This window comes from Prosopis cineraria, unplaced genomic scaffold, assembly GCF_029017545.1.
Source record: "Prosopis cineraria cultivar Desert tree isolate PC_DT_omini unplaced genomic scaffold, ASM2901754v1 PC3, whole genome shotgun sequence".
In the NCBI taxonomy this organism is placed as follows: domain Eukaryota; kingdom Viridiplantae; phylum Streptophyta; class Magnoliopsida; order Fabales; family Fabaceae; genus Prosopis; species Prosopis cineraria.
Window position 1 is genome coordinate 20,559,052 of NW_026555334.1, and position 6,443 is coordinate 20,565,494.

Here is a 6,443-nt window from a genome sequence, read left to right on the forward strand (position 1 = left end):
CTATTGACTATCACATGTAACAATATGAAAGTAAACATAGTATACCATTAAAATTTTATAAAGTAGTATTTACATCATATCACGTTTCATTTTTTACTTTTCATCAATCCCGAAGGATTTCGTGCTATCTCAAGATATTTCATCATATCATAAAATACTAGCATGATCTCTACCAAACAATCTTCGAAATCACCTCAGCATGAAATCGTAGGCTTATCTCAGACTAATGTACACTCTATTAGTCTTGAGCTCACCTATAATGGTAGAATCACCCGGCCAAAGATGTTCAAACACATAATATAGACTATAGTTGTTCCCCAATACATACAATAGGGCATCATTGACTCCCACCCATATCACAAAAATACTAAGGAATCTCTCATATCCAACACAATACCTTAATAGGCACTCAGGAGATCTTTTCTAACATAGCACCTTTTAAGGCACTAAGGAGAATTATTTCCAACATCGCACCCTAACAAGGTACTAAGGAAACCTTGTCGTATGGTCTTTATCATCCCCTATACTCGGGTGAACTCCCACTACTCAGATTATGCTTTCTCAAACCAATTAAGGTTCCCTTTTCACAATTTACTTTTTCTTATACATAACATATATATATATATATATATATCATTTTACATTACAAAACACAATTTCAATCCTCATCTTGACCAAAAATCAGTTTACACACATAATCACCATAAAACATGCTCAATTTAAAACCAGTTCATGCATTACATAGCATACTAACATAAGTTACAATAAACAATAAAACAAAAGAAGTTATTCAGTTACCTCATCCATTCTGTCAGAAGAAAGGGTACCCGTAGATTTCAACTATCACTTAAGCCTTTCTCAAGCTTCTTTTCTCTATTCACAAGTCCAATATGCAAATCTAAACGCATTTAGCACATTTTAGTCATTTGGTCTATTTTAACTAAAAACTCATTTTTACTCTTTAGGGGTATATTCATCCGTAAACTCTTTTTCATTTATCCATTCTAAGTCGATCACTACCCAATTACTACTTTACATCACCTCAACCAGTTTCACTTAGATCAGATTTTACCCTAACTTTCTCTCTCTAAAGACCTAAAATTAAGCCTTCAGGTTCAAAGCTCTACCGTTCAACTCTAAACCAGTCACAAAGCTCTAATTTAACTTTCAAGAACCTTTTTATTACTATTGGCCAAGAATCAAACCCCTCAAATTCCATTAATTCAATTTCCCTATAACTCATTTTTAGAAAAGTTTTTGTAGAATGGAAGGTAAGAGTTATACATAGCTTACCTGGCAAGTTACTAATCCGAATCACCTTCCTTCGCTTTAAAATGACTTGACCTAGCTCCTCAGCCCTTCTCCTCTATATGTTTTATGGGTTTCTCAATTTCTATCTTTTAAAATTTTCTAAAAGTCACGACTTATGAAGTAAATTTCTGGTCCATATGCCACGATACACGCAGCACAAGCCATAACGTGTGGCACAGTAAGATTCATTCTCACCACATATACTTGCTTCGACCTTAAATACACTCTTATCACCCATATCTATTCATACAACACACTAACAAGTCAAAATGCCAATTAATCATCCAAATCTCTAATCCTACTTTAATTTCCACTTTACCCTTAATTTACCTCTAAACTTAGGATTAAGAAATTCATGATGTTACACAAACCAAACTATCCCTTTGCTAAACTATTGAGGAACACATTATTAATGAACTTAAGGATTAAGGACATGAAGATCAGCCTCAACAAACTTAGGCTTCTCTATCTCTTGAAGGATAAGTTGAAGATGTTAATCAAGAATTACTTTAACCTTCTCCTCAAGCTACTAATGGTTTAGCTGAAGCATTAGATCACATTCCACCTATGGATCCAAATGATTCTTCTACCTAGCCAATGGTTCTATAGTCTCTTGCCTTCAACCCATAATCTTTATTTGATAGAGAAATCTTGGATGCCTATCTTAGATATTGTGTTTCCTCTCTCTTAGGAATGCTTGCATCTTTTTAATGATTCCAAAAGGGGAGAAGATATGTAGAGAGATAAGCTAGACATAAGGGGGAGTTATAGGAATTAGCTTCATAGGAAGAAATCTTTTTGTATAGCTCTTTTTTATTGATAATCTGTTGTGCTGTAACTTGTAATATATTTGTTATCAGTGAAATATTTATGTTTGTCAATCATGTGTTCAATTTCTTTATTGTAAGTTGAATAATTCTGTACTTTTAAATTTTAATTCTCCCATATTAGTTTTAAAGGGGATTTTTATATTAAACAGAACTAAAAACCTTAATCTTAATGTTTTATTATCATCAAAAAGGGAGAAATTGATGGATCACAAGTTTTGATGATTACAAAACCAAGAGAAGAGGTATTTGTTATGTGTGTAGATATAAAGAATCATGGATGAAGACAAAATTTCAAGAGCATGAAGAATCAAGAGAAGTTGTAGATGCTTAGGTTAATTTATTAAAATTCTCTTAAATTTAATGTGAAAACTTTAACAGCTTAATCACTTCATATCACTTAAATGAATGCATTATATGTCTTATTTATATGCATTAAGACTCATTTAAGTGTATTAAAGCTTGCAAACAATGCCTTTCTTAATTGTTGAAACACATAATAGTTGTTTACAGTGTGAGAAGCAAAATCACATGTGATTTTATAGGTCACTCATGAGATTATGTAGGTTAGGCACACTAATTGCTAAATCACATAAGAGTCAGGAAGTGATTTATGAGTAATTTATTACTTGTGTTTTGCGATGCCTCAAGCTTTGCTTCTGCATGCAAAATCATGTATGACAACTATTGTTGTCCGCACAAGTTTTAGCAACTATGCTTCATTACATTGTGTCAAAGTGTTGTTTCATGCTTGAGTCTAATGGTAGCCACACATGATTTGTCACTTGTTGCATTATCACATTTTGCTTTATTGAGTCTTAAGTCATGTCAAGCCAAGTTAGAATTATTTACTTGTATGATCATTGATTCACAAAGCTATATCTCTTAATCATGCAATATCTTGCTTGAGTCATGTGTAATTCCACATGTGAAAATGCACCTAGACAAGTTTGTGTATCATTGCTTGCTATTTCACTCATGATAGCCTTATGGTTCCACATGAATTTTAATCATGAGAATTAGCTTTGGCATTCTACCAATCATTTCAAGTGTGAGAAGGAAGAGGTTCCACACATGATTTGTCACACAAAATTGATGATAGTTTTTTCTTTGCAAAACCATGCATGAGAGCTAATAGTTCACTCACAAGATTTAACACTTTGATATGAAAGCATATTCACAAAGTGCAAAACCATGTATGAGAACAAAAAGGTACCATGCAAGTTTTAGCACATAGAACCAAATGCTTATTCACAAGTGCAAAACCACATGTAAGAGCAAAGAGGTGCTACAAAGTTTTAGCACAAAGAACTAGGTGCTTACTCATAAGTGCAAAACCATATGTGAGAAGTCAAAGGGTTCACCTGTGATCTATCACTTATACATTTCTGAAATAATCTAAGTGCAATTTCATATATGATTCTGCCAATAACTCACAAGAAATTGCATCAATAAATAACTATTCCAATAATCTATTAACTACCAAAACTATATATATGATTCATTTTGAGCAAGAATAAGAACTAATGATCTTTGAGTGAACTATCATTATTTGAGCATTTGAAAAACTTTCAAATTATGCTTTTACACCTTGTATTCATTCATTATTATTGAAAAGAATTGTGAAAAGCTCTCATAAGTTTTTAAGTTTTCAATTGTAATTTTATCTATTCTTTAAGAGAGTTTTTTTGCAAAAGCTTATTTCTTTCTTTTAAAATCTTAAAAATGTATTTTTCAAGTGTTTGTAATAACTTGCTAGATTGTAGCATAGTTTGTTGAGTGATTTAAGATAAGTTAAGTCTTAAGAGTTGTATTATGGTGTTAAGCACCTATTAAAGATTGTGAACATAGTTGAAAATCTCAAGTGTGATCTTAAGGATTGGATGTAGGCTAAGTTTGAGGCTGAACCAGTATAAATCTTATGGGTCTCATCTTCTTCCTTCACATTTAAGTTCTCCACTCTTTGAAGTTTTTAAAAGTTTTTAAGTGTCACCAATTCACCCCCTCTTGGATGCCAGCCTATCCTAACATTTAGAATCAGAGCTTACACTCTTGATTAAAGACTTAATAGTCTAAGAGGATCCTATGGTTATTTTTAGCAATAGTATTCTCCCTAAAGGTGCTAAGATTAATAAGCCTTTAGGATTCAATGGTTAAAAATATACCTTTTGAAAAAGTAAGATGAGATTATTCTTTAAGGCCTCAGACCTTGATTTATAAGAAATTATTAAAAATAGTCCTTACATTCCATATAAAACTATAGAAGAACAACTTATAACAAAAGAAAGGAGTGAATTCACAAAAAAGGAAGAAAAATTTATGCTGCTCAACTCCAAGGCTAAATTAGTTATTACAAGTGCCTTGAGTCAACAAGAGTACTTTCACATAAGTAATTTGAAAATAGTAAAGGAGATGTGGGATGCTCTAGAGATTGCTCATGAAGGCACCAAAAGAGTCAAGGAGAATAAAATGAGTACATTGACTTAGTAATATGAGCCGTTCAAGATAAAGCTTAGAGAAAAAATCAATGATATGTAAGTCAGATACATATACATGATGAATGAGTTTTCAGTACTTGAAAAGACCTATACTAAAAAGGATCAAGTTAGAAAAATCATGAGAGGTCTCCTGGTTGAATGGCAACCCAAAATTAATGCAAAGAGTGGCTCTATGAGATATGTGGTGGCACTATTTAGAAGTCTTACTAGGCATAAAGGAAGACTATCCATACTAAAGGAAGATGCTGATAAAAAGAATTCACTGGCTTTAAAAGTGACAAATTCCATCTTGACCACTCATATTCCTTTGTATGAATATCTCTAAACTCAATCATAGCATTTATGATCACCCAATCAAAGGTAACTTTTAACTAGGTCAAAGTTTAGTAGTCATCATGTAGGAATCCATGATGATCTCAAGTCAAAGGGCTTAGTAATATGGTTACTTCTGAGATAGGCTTATGACTTGCATCATGCAGCTTTCTCATAGCAGGTCAGTCCAGTACCTTATACTCTTTCAGGTGCCTATGACTTTGATTTATATCTCTATAATTAAGCAAAGTTATAGTAGTCTTGTTTCATATGTGATCCCTCATAAATGATTGACCAGGGACATTTAAGACAATCACTATGGTTTGTCCAAGAATATAGTTATCATAGTGATCATGCAATTGATATGGTAACAAAAAAGAAATTCATTAAATAATAATGTGCATAGTACAATGATTGGCCCTAGGGCATAATTTCAAACATCCTCCCACTTGCACTAGGTACGATCATTAATTTGTCTAATTTCCACTGTCCTGACATGACGCTCATGCTTTACCCATGCAAGAGGCTTTGTAAAAGGACTAGCAACATTGTCTTCTCCCACTACTTTGCATATTTTTATATCACCTCTATCATTGATCTCTTTGATAAGGTAAAAATGCCTGAGTATATGCTTAGTCTTTTAGTGTAACCTTAGCTCCTTACTCTATGCAATTGCACTGCTATTCTCACAGAACAAGTTTATTGGATCTGAGATGTTAGGCATCACTCCTAGTTCAGTAATGAACTTCCTAATCCAAACACCTTTCTTAGTTGCATCTAATGCTGCTATATACTTCTATTGTAGAATTAGCTATTGTGCTCTACTTGGAGACCTTCCTACTTACTGCCCCACCATTTAAGGTGAACACATATCTTGATTAAGATTTAAGGTCATCCTAGTCAATTTGGAAGCTTACATCTATGTAACCTGTTACAACTAGCTTATCATCCAATCTGCCATATACCAAGAATAAATCCTTAGTCCTTCTTGTAACATCCTGAATTTCTTAATCTTAAGTTTAGAGGTTAATCAAGGGTGAAGTGGAAATTAAAGTGGGATTAGAAATTCGAAGGATTAATTAGTATTTTGACTTGTTTGTGTGTTATATGAGCAGATATGGGTGATAGGAGTGCGTTTCGAGTTGAAGTGCATGTGGTGAGAATGAATCTCATTGTGCCATGTGCTGTGGCTTGTACTGCGTGTGCTGCAATGTATGGACTAGAAATTCACTTCATAAGTCATAAATTTTAGAAAATTTCAGAGGAGAGAAATTGAGAAACACATGAAACAGAGAGAGGAGAAGAGTTAAGAAGATAGGTTAAGTCATTTAGGAATGGTGGAAGGTGATTTAGATCGGTAACTTGCTAAGTAAGCTATGTATAACTCTTACCTTTTGTTCTACACAAATTTCTTTGAAAATGAGTTATAGGGAAATTGAATCGATGGAATTTGAGGGATTTGATTCTTGCCCAATAGTAATAAAAAGGTTCTTGG